Below are 12614 nucleotides of genomic sequence, written 5' to 3'. Positions count from 1 at the left end.
GCAGACAGGAAAGCATCAGCTGTGTCTGTGGGCTTGCAATTGAGACACAAGGATGTCCAGGCTGGGCTCTAGGCTTGGACAGGAGGAACCACCAGCCCATAGAGTTGCTGGAGGTAGTCTTGGCATCTCTTAAAATGCATTGGGGCTATGCTAATGAGGTAATTTGAATAGGGTGATTTTTATGGGTTTTGTTTTAATGGTCATTGCTTGAATTGAAAAATCTCTGTCCTATTTCTTCATCTGTTCTGAAGAGGTCTTGTTTGTTCTGAATGCTATGCTAGATTTGGGATCCGAAGACTTTAAGAATGAAATACGTTCACTTAAAACAAACCAAAACCAAGCAACCAAACATCCAAAACAAACAAACAAAAAAGCCACTAATAAATTGACTCAGGAATACTGTTGGATAATACTGAATAAAGTCACATAAAAAAATCCTGGAGGTTGGAGGAGACACAGCTAAGAGCACAAAGGAAGGCTGGGAGGAAGAGTGTGATTCAACATGAAGTTCATAGGTGTAAAACTAAAACAGGCTTACCCATTAACCATTTTTGTGGTGTTAATCTGTAGCATCAGATGGCATTAAGACAGCAAAGCCAAGAGAAAAAAGTGAGAAATACACTGCTGGAAATGGTGGGGTGGGAATCTGTAAAGAGAAGTGACCAGTCTTCATATGTTTAAAGTTGATGTAACTAGCCTGTGATTAACTGTCAATCTGTGAAATAGGCTATTTTTCTACCAAATTCTCCTATGTAACTACTATGAATCCTTGTGGCAAGAAAAACTGTGTGCTGGTGCTTCTGTGAGATTAAAATACAGCTATAATCTGAGGAAAATGAGAATTCTTGGTGTGTATATACTATTTGGGCACCTGTTCACTTGATTCAGGCCATGTTCTACCACAGGTGCAGGTCTGCCAAGCTGCTGTAAAAAGATTCTGCAGTACTGTATATCAAGCACACTGAGTTCATTGTAAATGCCTTTGGTTTACTGAGAGTGGCTGCTAGAAGTCCAGAAGCAGAAATGAGAGAACAAAATTGTGCTGGGCCTGCAGCTGAACTTTTGTCCTTTCAGTTCTTGGATGCTTATGTTTGCTGAACTGTGTGTCCTGGAGAGCTGGAAAACAGCCTACATCAGTGGCTGACATTGAAATACATATAGTTTTGGTCCAATAAAGGGAGGATTTTAATAGTGAATAAGAATTTTTTATAATTAGTGCCTTATTTACAGTCATCCCAGGGGACATTCACACAGCTTAAAGAACCACTGCCAAAAGTAACTGCAGTAGTGGTTTTAGTGAAATAGGATGTTTTTAAAGGGAAGCTTAGGAAAGTCCAGTGACAAAGTTCAATCTGTTACTTATGTACAAAGGATATAATAATAACTCAAAGATATCAATACATTATTTTAAAGCCCTGTGATACAAAGTGATGCATGATATCGGTCACTTGTGAAAGATGGGCAGTTGGGAAGGGTCTCTCAGCCTCAAGGAGTAACCTTGAGATGTGTCCCAACTCAAGGGGAGGTGACTGCCATGCAGGCTGATGTTTAGCAGGTAGATCTTGAAGAGGCTCACTCAGGCTTTCATGTTTATGGAATAAAGTGGTTGGCTCATAGTCAAATTATGTGCAATGGAAAAGGTATGCATAATACTGCTTGTACCTACAACTTAATTTGGTCCTTGACAAATTAGTCTTGGAAGAGGCACCTGCTATTCATGTGGTAATTGCATGGTTGGTGTTCTGATTTCTCAGTTCATATGCATCAAAGCTCACTGTGTCTCTCTGTTCCTTTTCAAAGGCTTTTCAAAGAACAGGCTGCAACTAACAAAGTTTTTGATCCAGTCATGGCCTAGGCCTTTACCTCCTTGGAAGGCTGAGCCAAACTATCACTAGTTAGGTCAAGGAGTTGAGTGTATCTGTCACACTCAGTCCCTTCACTACAGTCAATGCACTTTATTAACTCATAGAGTAGTCAGATGGTTACCTCTTGTCTAAATATACATTATACTGTAGATCAGTAGTAAGAGTACAATTATATGATGAGCTTATCTTAAGCATTACAATTAATGTTGCTTATAAACCATTGCACATGCAACAATCAGTTGACAGCATATGTTTTACATGTTGGATTAAAATAATTTGTTTCATTATTTGCCCAACACAGAATAATTATAAGCAATAAACACAAAGTTGAAACTAACAAAACTGCATCTGGATGTAACATCAGATTCAAAGCTCCAGTTGCTGTTAGTGGCCATTCAGGATCACAAACCTACATGGCTATTGCTGACAGATGAGTGCTCTCTTAGTGTGGTTGTCAGGGTGTACTGAGAAATGTCAGGCTCCCCATGGTGAATTAAGATGTATATCAGAGGTTTCTGATTAATTCCCTTGATGTATAAACTCCATCCTACATCAGGGATGCAAATTTCAATGTCTGTGTGTTGTCTGGTAGCCCTGCTGTTGATGATCCATGGGATGGATCACAGATCCCTCTTAATGTAAATATGGTAGGGTAGGTTCTTTCAGTAGAAGAGTCTCTATAGTCAATACACACGCAACAGTTAAGTCTGTGTTTGCATTATACATAAAGTATACCAAGACCTGGCAGGCTTGCAGGGGTGGTTTGGTGTCAGTGGCATTATTCTGGAAAACTTCTATGAGTTCATAGAATCATAGAATTGGCTGGGTTGGAAGGAACCTCAGAGATCATCGAGTCCAACCCTTGATAGATAGGATTCTGCTGTCACCTTCTCTTGATTACAGCTCTCAGGATTACATTTACTGCAGCTCGGACATTTTGTTGGGCTTGAAGGTAGCTCAGTGCTGAGTAAATGTTCCTTTGGGTTACCCTTAAAGGTTTAGTACTAACATGCAATCACTGTGTTTTTGTAGATGTTTGATATCAACTACTGTCCTAATCCCAATTTAAATAATTAATAACTGTAAGCAAAAGTGAAGATTTTGCAATGAGGCAGTCTTTGGTCTAGCTTATAAGACAGGCCTTCTGCACCCAAACTGCTGAGCACTGCAAATAGCCTGCAAGGTCTTACCCTGCTGAGGCAGGGTACAGCTGTGGAGCCAGGCTAGCCATCCCTCCTGAGTGGCAAGCAAGAAGGGAGGCATATTGATTGTATGTTAGTATTTCCATAGCACTGGCTCAGGGTAGCTAGTTGCTGAAAAAGACCAGTTCTTCCCCACCTGAGCCTGTTTCACAGACCTGTGTAGCACTTTGAGCTATGTCTGAGGGAAGGCAGTGCTGCAACTCTGACTAAAGCCTTAGCAGCAGGATGACCCCACATTGGTCCAGGTTGAAGTTTTGGGCTAAGGTTTTCTCAAGTTTCATCTACAACTGCAGTTAGCTTTATCATGGGTGTCAGTGTTGGCCACCATGGCCGCTCCTCTGATCACAGTAATAAGATGCCTTGGACATTCTGTATGGCCTTGGTCATGGCACAAGCAGAATGAGAATCAACATATGATTGACAGGAAGCTGAACATGAGCCAGCAGTGTGCCCAGGTGGCCAAGAAGGCCAATGGCATCCTGGCCTTTATCAGGAACAGTGTGGCCAGCAGGTCCAAGGAAGTGATTCTGCTCCTGTACTCAGCCCTGGTGAGGCCACACCTCGAGTACTGTGTCCAGTTCTGGGCCCCTCAGTTTAGGAAGGATATTGAGGTCCTGGAGCAGGTCCAAAGGAGGGCTGGTGAAGGGACTCGAGCACAGACTCTATGAGGAGAGGCTGAGAGAGCTGGGGTTGTTCAGCCTGGAGAAGAGGCGGCTCAGGGGAGACCTCATTGCTCTCTACAACTCCCTGAAAGGAGGGTGTAGCCAGGTGGGGGTTGGTCTCTTTTCCCAGACGACTTTCAACAAGACAAGAGGGCATGGTCTTAAGTTGTGCCAGGGGAAGTTTAGGTTGGATATTAGAATTTGTTTATGGAGAGAGTGATCAGGCATTGGAATGGGCTGCCCAGGGAAGTGGTAGATTCTCCGTCCCTGGGGATATTTAAAAAGAGACTGGATGTGGCACTCAGTGCCATGGTCTAGCAACCGCAATGGTGGTTCAAGGGTTGGACTTGATGATCTCTGAGGTCCCTTCCAATCCAGCCAATTCTATGATTCTATGATTATGCTCCTGTTAAGGACTGTAACTTAACAATCCTGTTGACAGAAGAGGGAGGCTGATGTGGTGCTCAAACTACTCCTCACAAAATGAGGAAGCAATATGTCGCTAGTATTTCAGGTGGTAAACATTTTAAACCATATCCAACATTAAATCTAAATTTCATAGGATTTGGTTTGTGCACTATCCACTTACATAGGCTTGGAAAATGACTGTTGCTTGTCTCCAGTGGGATGCATCCAACTCTAATGAAGTCAAAAGAAAATTGTATGAAACCAAACAAAGATGAAGAGTGGAAAGACCTGGGTCTAGCCCTTAAGTTTCTTATCTCTGACCATTGGCAACTTCATTATTTTAATGCAGACAAGCAATTTGAATCTCCAATGTCAGCCTTGCACAGTAACATTAATCAGTACCACATTTAATGTGGTAAAAATGTCAGTAAATCCAGTAATTCACTAATACTGGGCTAAACTTAATTCAGTAAATCCAACTTAACTCAGAACTTAATATTGGGGTCCTTAAAGACATGCATGAATATTGTTATTGTTGTCCAATTGTATGGATTGTCTGGCTCATAGTAAAAACTTGTCGTAATATCTAGTGCATACAGTGACACAGTCTTGGATCTGCAGAAGAAGAACCCATGGGAAGCTGTGTGGGTAGGTCAGCCCTGAGCTGTCTGATAAGCCATAGACTAAACAGGGTAGTGCTTACATCTTTCAAACAACCAAAACCTGACTTGAGCCTTGAAATTCCTCAACAAATAATATGCCTTGAGTATTCAGCTGCCTGAGAAAGCAAGAAAGCAGAAGATCTGCAAAAGAGAACTAAAAAATGGAGCATACCTAAGTGAACCTCATCCATAGATGAATAAAGATAAGGAGAAACTCCTCCCACATTGCCAAAGATAAGCATTCCAGACAGTATTATCCACTCTGCATAGCCATTCACACAGTAATGTAAATCAGGGGATAAAAACCTCACCATTCTTACCAAGAGATAAGATTCTAATCAACAATACAGCTGGCCTGTGAGGAGACCCTTATGAACTTTACAGACCTTATGAACTTTACAGGAAGCAGATAAGATTGTGCAGCAACAACCAATCATATTGAAAGGACAAAACAAAAACATTACAGGAGGGACCCCTCTCCTTGCAGGAGTTGTTCAACTCTCAAGAAATAGTATGCTCAATTAGACCACTCCTGTGTTTGGGGAAGGTTCTTCTAAAATACTTCCTGCTCAGGAGACTACTAAGGAGGACTTGAACTGGGTGCCCATCATCTCCCATAAGGTTAGTGCTTGAGTTTAAATTGGACCTACAAAATATTTGGTTTACTGACTTTTGCCAGGAGAGAAAGGAAGGATTGGAAATATTGAGCAGTAGCTCTCCAAGTTGATACCAGAGACAGTATAGTGACAAAGAGAGAAGGAAGCAGCCAAGTAGGAGAGCTGGTAGCAATCTGTAGTGTGATAACTGGTAAGGAGCTTCAGGGTCTGGTATATGTCTATACCATCTCATATGCTGTCTTTAAAAAGTGCACTGAATGACTCCCTTTCTGGGATCAGAATGGATGTGAAGTTAATTTGATATGAGTTCAGGAAAGGGAAAAGTGAGCAAAAATCCTTGATATAGCCAGAAGAGTGGATATATTTATGTGTTGGGTCACAGCACACCAGGCAAGAGACTACTTGGCCTACCGTCCAAACAACTAGGTAGACTTGTTGATGTGCCTGGGCACCTTGCTTAAGGAAGAGGAGGCAAAAAGTGGGGGCATCTACTGGAATGGTCGCACATAAATCAATGGCATTCTGGAGGTAGAGATCTATATCATGAAGCCATTAGTAGAGGGTGGCCCATCTAGCAGGGTGCTCTGTCTTGGAGTGCCTGCCTCTGTTTCCCTTTATGGTTCTGTTTCTCTTTCTCAGTTTCACTGCCCCTTGCCTAGAGTTGGAGAGTTCCCATGGGAAAGGAAAGGGGATAACAAACTCTGAACTGGTAATATCTTTGGAAGTATAAATAGAAGGACAAGTGGATATCTACAATGCCAGCTGCTCTCCTGTGTTGAATAACACAGAGCTTAGCTTAGCCACAGCTAGGCCAAAGGGAGACAAAACAAGAACTGGTGGATAAGGAGTTTGCTTAGGTTTTCTTGGTTTTTTCCTTCTGTCTCCCTGTTCTCCAGTAGAGGATTTTTGAGGGAACTGATAGTGCCCCTTGTACTCAGCCTTGGTAAGGACACAGCTTGAGCATTGCATTTGGTTCTTGGTGCCACCGTATAAGAAAGATATTGAGGTCCTGGAGCTTGTCCAGAGAAGAGCTATGAGGCTGATGAGAAGTTTGGAGGGCATGTTGTATGAGGAGTGACTGTGGTAACTCGGGTTATTTGGTCTGGGGAAGACTCAGGGGAGATCTATTGCTCCCCACAACTGCCTGAAGGGAAGTTGTATGAAGGCTGCTGCTGGTGGTATGGTTTGATGTCACTTAAAATTTTGGATCCGTGAGAACTAAGTCTGAGCACTAAGGGTTGAGTGCAAGCACTAAGTTTTATTTGACAAATAACACAAGCAAAATGAGCTAATGCCATGGAGATACGGCAAATGTATTGTGAGGCAAAAGAGAGAAAGGAGAGAGAAAAGAGTAAGAAAACAAGAAAGAAAAGAATGAGGTAGTTTGAGAAAGTCACCACTATGGGTCCAGATGTGTCCAGCAAGGGTTTCTTGTTTGAGATGGCATTCCAGTTCTGGGCAAGGCCTGATGCAGGATGGTGGGGAAATGGAAACATCAGTGTTGCTTATACGCCCTCCCAATTCCCACTATTCCAGCAAATGATTCACTGCTCCTTTGGTAGCTCAAGGAGAGGGAAAACGTTTTTCCAGCTTTCCTCCCCAGGATGAGGGATGTCATCAGCATAAATCAATCAGTTGCACTTTATCAGCAGGAGGCTGGAGGTGTCCCATTCAATTCAGAGACAGAACAGGAGAGGGGGCAAGAGTGGAAATCACCAGTCCTGGATCCAAATATTGAGCCATCCAGGGCAGTGGGTTGATGTTGATGAGACTCCCTAAACCCACCAATGCAGCTCCTCACTTAATAGGCCTGTTTCACTTAGTAAGTGTGGTTAAAACATTTCAAAGTGAACAACTGGAGCAGACCTCCTCCCACTTCACTCTCCAATCCTTATCTCTATTGCATGCAGGCCCCAGGCCATATGCAGATCCCTATCTGTCTCCTTTTTCTCCATTAGTCCCTTTAGAAATGCTGATGAGGATTTGTTGGGGTGAGAGGGAAGGGGTGCAGGGGAGGGGGTGTATAGGGTGTGATGCAAAGGTGACTTGGTGCCCACTCTCTGTGGAGCAGTCTAAGGGGGTCTGATGGAGGGTGGTTCCTCCATCCAGTCCCTTATGGTTGGTCTCCCAAGTAACTAGCAATAGGATGAGAGAAAATGGGTTTAAGTTGTGCCAGGGGAGGTTTAGGTTAGATATTAGGAAAAAATTCTTTACTGAAAGAGTGGTGAGACTTGGGAGTGGGTTGCCCGGGGAGGTGGAGGGAGTCGCCATCCCCAGAGGTCTTAGACATGGTGCTTCAGGATATGGTTTAGTGGTTGTGGTAGTTGGATTATGGTTGGACTTGATGATCTTGAAGGTCTTGTCCAACCTTTATGATTTTATGAGTTGCTACTACTTTAACAATTAGCCTTTGTGTAACAATTATCCAGTTATTTGGTGTATGCTGTTGCTAAGGTACATAATTGTTTTGCTACTCCAATACCCTAACATTCAGGTAATACAATTTGTGCCTGTTAGTCCAATTTTAAAGACCTTTTACTCTTTACAATAAATCTTGGTCTTGTGAATGTCTTTTCGGCTACCTTGTCCCTTACAAGACAGCTGCTCCCAAAGGAATTGTGCAAATACCATTATCCTTGTGTGTGGATCTTGTCACACCCTCTTGAAGGGACCTCACCTTTTAAAAGATCCTTCTCTTCATCAGAGGCACCATAAGGGCCTCAGTGAAGCCTGGCAGGTAGACTATGTAGGCCCCTTTCAAGTGTCTCAGAGGAAAGGATATGTTTTAGTAGGGTTTGAAATTGGGTCGGGACTGACTGTAGCTGAAACAGACCCCAAAGGGTTGAAATTACAGTTCAGATGTGTATCCAAACCTCAGTTGATCTGATTGGATAACTTTACTGCCAGGGTTGTCCAGGAGTGGGCATGGGGTGAGAGACTCCAATGGATCTTCATCTTATTATCCATATTATCCTCAAGCCAGTGGCATTGCTGAGCACACCAGTGGTCTACTGAAACAGTTTTAGAGGCCCCATGAGCCAGGCTGGAACCAGTGACTGTCAGACATGGTATATTGTGTGAATAGTCACTGCGGAAAAAATGGGTCCCCCAGTGTGATGGCTTTCTTCACTGCCCCATTGAACCCAAATACTGGGAACAAAGCTATCAGCAAGCACAGCACCTTACCAGTCTGGCTGGCCTGTCCTGGTGGAACTTTTCACCTTGGTATTGGTGCTCATAGTCCTAAAAAGCCCATTGGGTTGTAAAACTTGGGTGGTGGAAGATGCCAACACTAAAACATACCGTATCCACATCTGGTGGATAATTCCCTTGTTTTAATGATTTTGCCCATCTGTTGTGCTGTGTTTTACAGGTCACAAGGAAATCAGAAGACTAGTGTTAACTGTCATCAAAATAGTTATTATTTGTATTATTTCTTCAGTCTTGTTTGTACTATTTTTTTTACAAAAGAAAATGGATTGGAAGATCCTTTTCTTCATACTTGCCATGTGGCAAGCACAGTCCTTGGGTGGACAGTGCACTTTACATTGGAAGTTGATACAAGGGTTTGTATCCCTCTGGAATCACACAGATCACAGAATATGTATTGCAATTCCAGGTTCCACATCAGATGGATTTAAATTTGTTACGAGGTGGCCAAACCTTTCCAGTATATTAGAAGCAGATCTGGCAACCCTTAATCATACAAATGGTGGAAATGTTATGTGGGGAATTGTTGAATCACCCTTTCTCGAACAGTCTGGAGAACAAAACTGGGATGAAAACGGAACCTGGGTAGAGAAACCAAAGGCCTTGTATCACCTTCCAAGTAACCCTACTTGGGAGTTCTTATGGAACCAAACCGGCTATCGGTTGGATGTAACCAGATCAACGCAGAATGTCACCTCTATTCCCTGTACTATAGTGCCCTGGTGGGACCCAACCCCCCGGTACCAATTATTTTGAGCATGAATATAATGTACAGTGAAATGCAGAGTGGTGCATTCAAGTCCCTAGTAAGCCAGGGACTCCACACTTAATGAATCACAGAAGGTACGAATGGGCATGGTCCTTAAAGCAACTATTTAACCCTCACCCTCCATTGGGATCAATTTCCACATTTCCCCCAGGGGAGCAATTGGAGTGGGAAGTAAAAGGGGATGGGTGTGATAGGACAATAAGTCAGTTGCCCTCTGGAGAAACATTATGCTGGAAAATAAGGGAACGTAGGAGTATGGCACAGCATACAAAAAAATTGGGCTTTGGCTACTCATATTTGTTAAATTCTTCTCGCATGTTGAATTGTTCCACTGGTGCTGGAGATCCCTTTGAAACCTGGTATATTTCTGAATTAAGAACTTTTATCCTTGATATGTGTACCTGTTGGGGTTTTCCAAACTATGGTTACAAAAACCAAGATAATCGTTGCAACAGCTCCTTTTCAGAAGTGGCTGTAGCACAAAGGTGTGGCATTCCAACCACCCATGGTCCTGATCAAAGATGATTAAGGGAGTGGAACATCTCCCTTATGAGGAAAGGCTGAGGGAGCTGGGTCTCTTTAGTTTGGAGAAAAGGAGACTGAGGGGTGACCTCATCAATGTTTTCAAATATGTAAGGGGTGAGTGTCAAGGAGATGGAGTTAGGCTCTTCTCAGTGGTGACCAGTGATAGGACAAGGGGTAATGGGTGTAAATTGGAGCATAGGAGGTTCAAGTTGAATATCCAGAAAAATTTTTTTACTGTAAGGGTGACAGAGCCCTGGAACAGGCTGCCCAGGGGGGTCGTGGAGTCTCCTTCACTGGAGACATTCAAAACCCATCTGGACACGTTCCTATGCGAAGTGCTCTAGGTGGCCCTGCTCTGGCAGGGGGGGTTGGACTAGATGATCTTTCGAGGTCCCTTCCAACCCCAAGGATTCTATGATTCTATGATCTGGAACCCAGAAAACCAAGAGCAGCAGGTCCCAAGAGGTGACCTATACCACTGTGAAAAAGCCAAATACCCGGCACCCAGCAGGACCGTGTGTGTCGCAAGAGGGAGCTGACACACGACCAATGTGATCAGTCAGGATCCAATTTTATTAGAGCATCAAGCGTATTTATACCTTTTAAACTAAACTATGACATTACATCATTGATAAATGGTTACAAAAGCTTAGATCACTATTGGTTACATGTTAAACATTCTCTACCTCTTGCAGTTTTCTTGTTCTGTTCTCAGAACATCTTGCTTCAGTGATCACAATGCTCTGCTCTGTTTTTCTTCATTCCGGGGCTTTCCAGATAGCTCAAGGTGGATACATTCTGTCAAGGTCAGTGCTGACGCGAGTCCTTGCAACTTTGGCTAAGCTTACTTAGCATTAGTGAAACCCAGGCCTTGTAGTGGCAAAGCCCAATCTCCCACATGTGTGGGCATGCTCAGATGGGAAAATGTACTCCCATCTGAACATGTATGAGATGGCAGGGCTAACGTGTACCATTGGAATCCCTTCCATGTGTCCATCTCGAGTATTTAATCGGCCTAAGAAAAGCCGCATCAGTAAAAGAGCTGCCAGTAACTCCAAAGAACCATAGAATCATAGAATCATAGAATCATAGAATCGACTGGGTTGGAAGGGACCTCAGAGATCATCGAGTTCAACCCTTGATCCACTACCGCTGCAGTTCCCAGACCATGGCACTAAGTGCCACATCCAGTCTCTTTTTAAATATCTCCAGGGACGGAGAATCCACTACTTCCCTGGGCAGCCCATTCCAATGCCTGATCACCCTCCCTGTAAAGAAATTCTTTCTAATATCCAATCTAAACTTCCCCTGGCACAACTTGAGACCGTGCCCTCTTGTCTTACTGAGAGTTGCCTGGGAAAAGAGACCAACCCCCCCCCGGCTACACTCTCCTTTCAGGGAGTTGTAGAGAGTGATGAGGTCTCCTCTGAGCCTCCTCTTCTTTAGGCTGAACAGCCCCAGGTCCCTCAGCCTTTCCTCATAGGGTCTGTGCTTAAGTCCCTTCACCAGCCTGGTTGCCCTTCTTTGGACCTGCTCCAGGACCTTGATATCCTTCCTAAACTGAGGGGGGGGGAATGGATCTCAAGTGCTAAAACTCCAAATCGTGACAGCTGGGGGAAAAAAAATAAGCCTAGATTTAGAAGCATTTTTTTGTACCTGCCAAAGTAACAATCCAGTATCAATATGTATTAGATAATCTGACGTGGCAAGTGCATGTTTTATGCAGTTGGACCAAGGTCACATTTAAAGAAATGAAGACACAGGTACAGCAAATATCTAAGCTTGCCTTACAAAATTGATTAGCATTGGATATGTTATTACTAGAGGAGCATGGTTTCTCTGGTATGTTAAACCTAACACAGGGAGAATGCTGCAGTGCTAACCATAATGACACAACTACCACAGAGGAAGCCCACCAGAAGGTGAAGGAAGCTGTCAAGCAAACTGGAGAACTCTTCAAAGCCATGTAGCCATGAATTGGTGGACTTAACCCGCTGTCATGGGTCACCTCCCTGCTCAAGAAACTGGGACTGACAGAGTGGTGGGATTGGATTGTTAAGATAGCAATTGTGTTAATCGTCATATGAATAGGATTAGCAATTGCCTTTGCAATTAATTAATCAGTGTTTTTATTAGCCTAGCCTTTAGGTTCTCCCCATATTTTCCTTCTATCTGCTATGTAAAAATCACCACAAAGGAAAAAGTGTGTTTGAGCCACCAGAGTGGTATGGGGGACCAGCTCTGGGGTCTATGGTGGGAAGTAGTATCAAAACAACATTATAATCCCTTGAAAAAAAAACCTTATTTGCTCTCCAGAGTAATTCCTGCATAATGGTAGGGAGGAATGCTTGCATATAGAGGTGACAGTAGAGAAGCAGAGAGGGTGGAAGCCTGTTCCAGTTCCTCAGACTCAATATGCCTCGACCACACTTACTCATAAGATTTAAAATTATGGCTTAAGCAAAACAAGCCTATAAGAAGTGCAACTGTGATGGTGGGCTTTGGGAGCTTCTCTGATACCAACCTTCTTACATTGGCCAGACCAACACTGGATCCAGGATGAGTGCTCAATCTCTCTCCATTTGTTTCCCACTTTTTCCTTTCCTAATAGTGGGTAGGTCTGCAAATCACAGAGTCCTAAGATTGCTGCAAAATAACCTGTTAGCAGTACACCAATAAAAAATTATTTGTGAG

The sequence above is a fragment of the Calypte anna genome, chromosome 1 (genome assembly GCF_003957555.1).
Source record: "Calypte anna isolate BGI_N300 chromosome 1, bCalAnn1_v1.p, whole genome shotgun sequence".
Classification (NCBI taxonomy): Eukaryota; Metazoa; Chordata; class Aves; order Apodiformes; family Trochilidae; genus Calypte; species Calypte anna.
Note: the sequence above shows the minus strand (reverse complement) of the source record.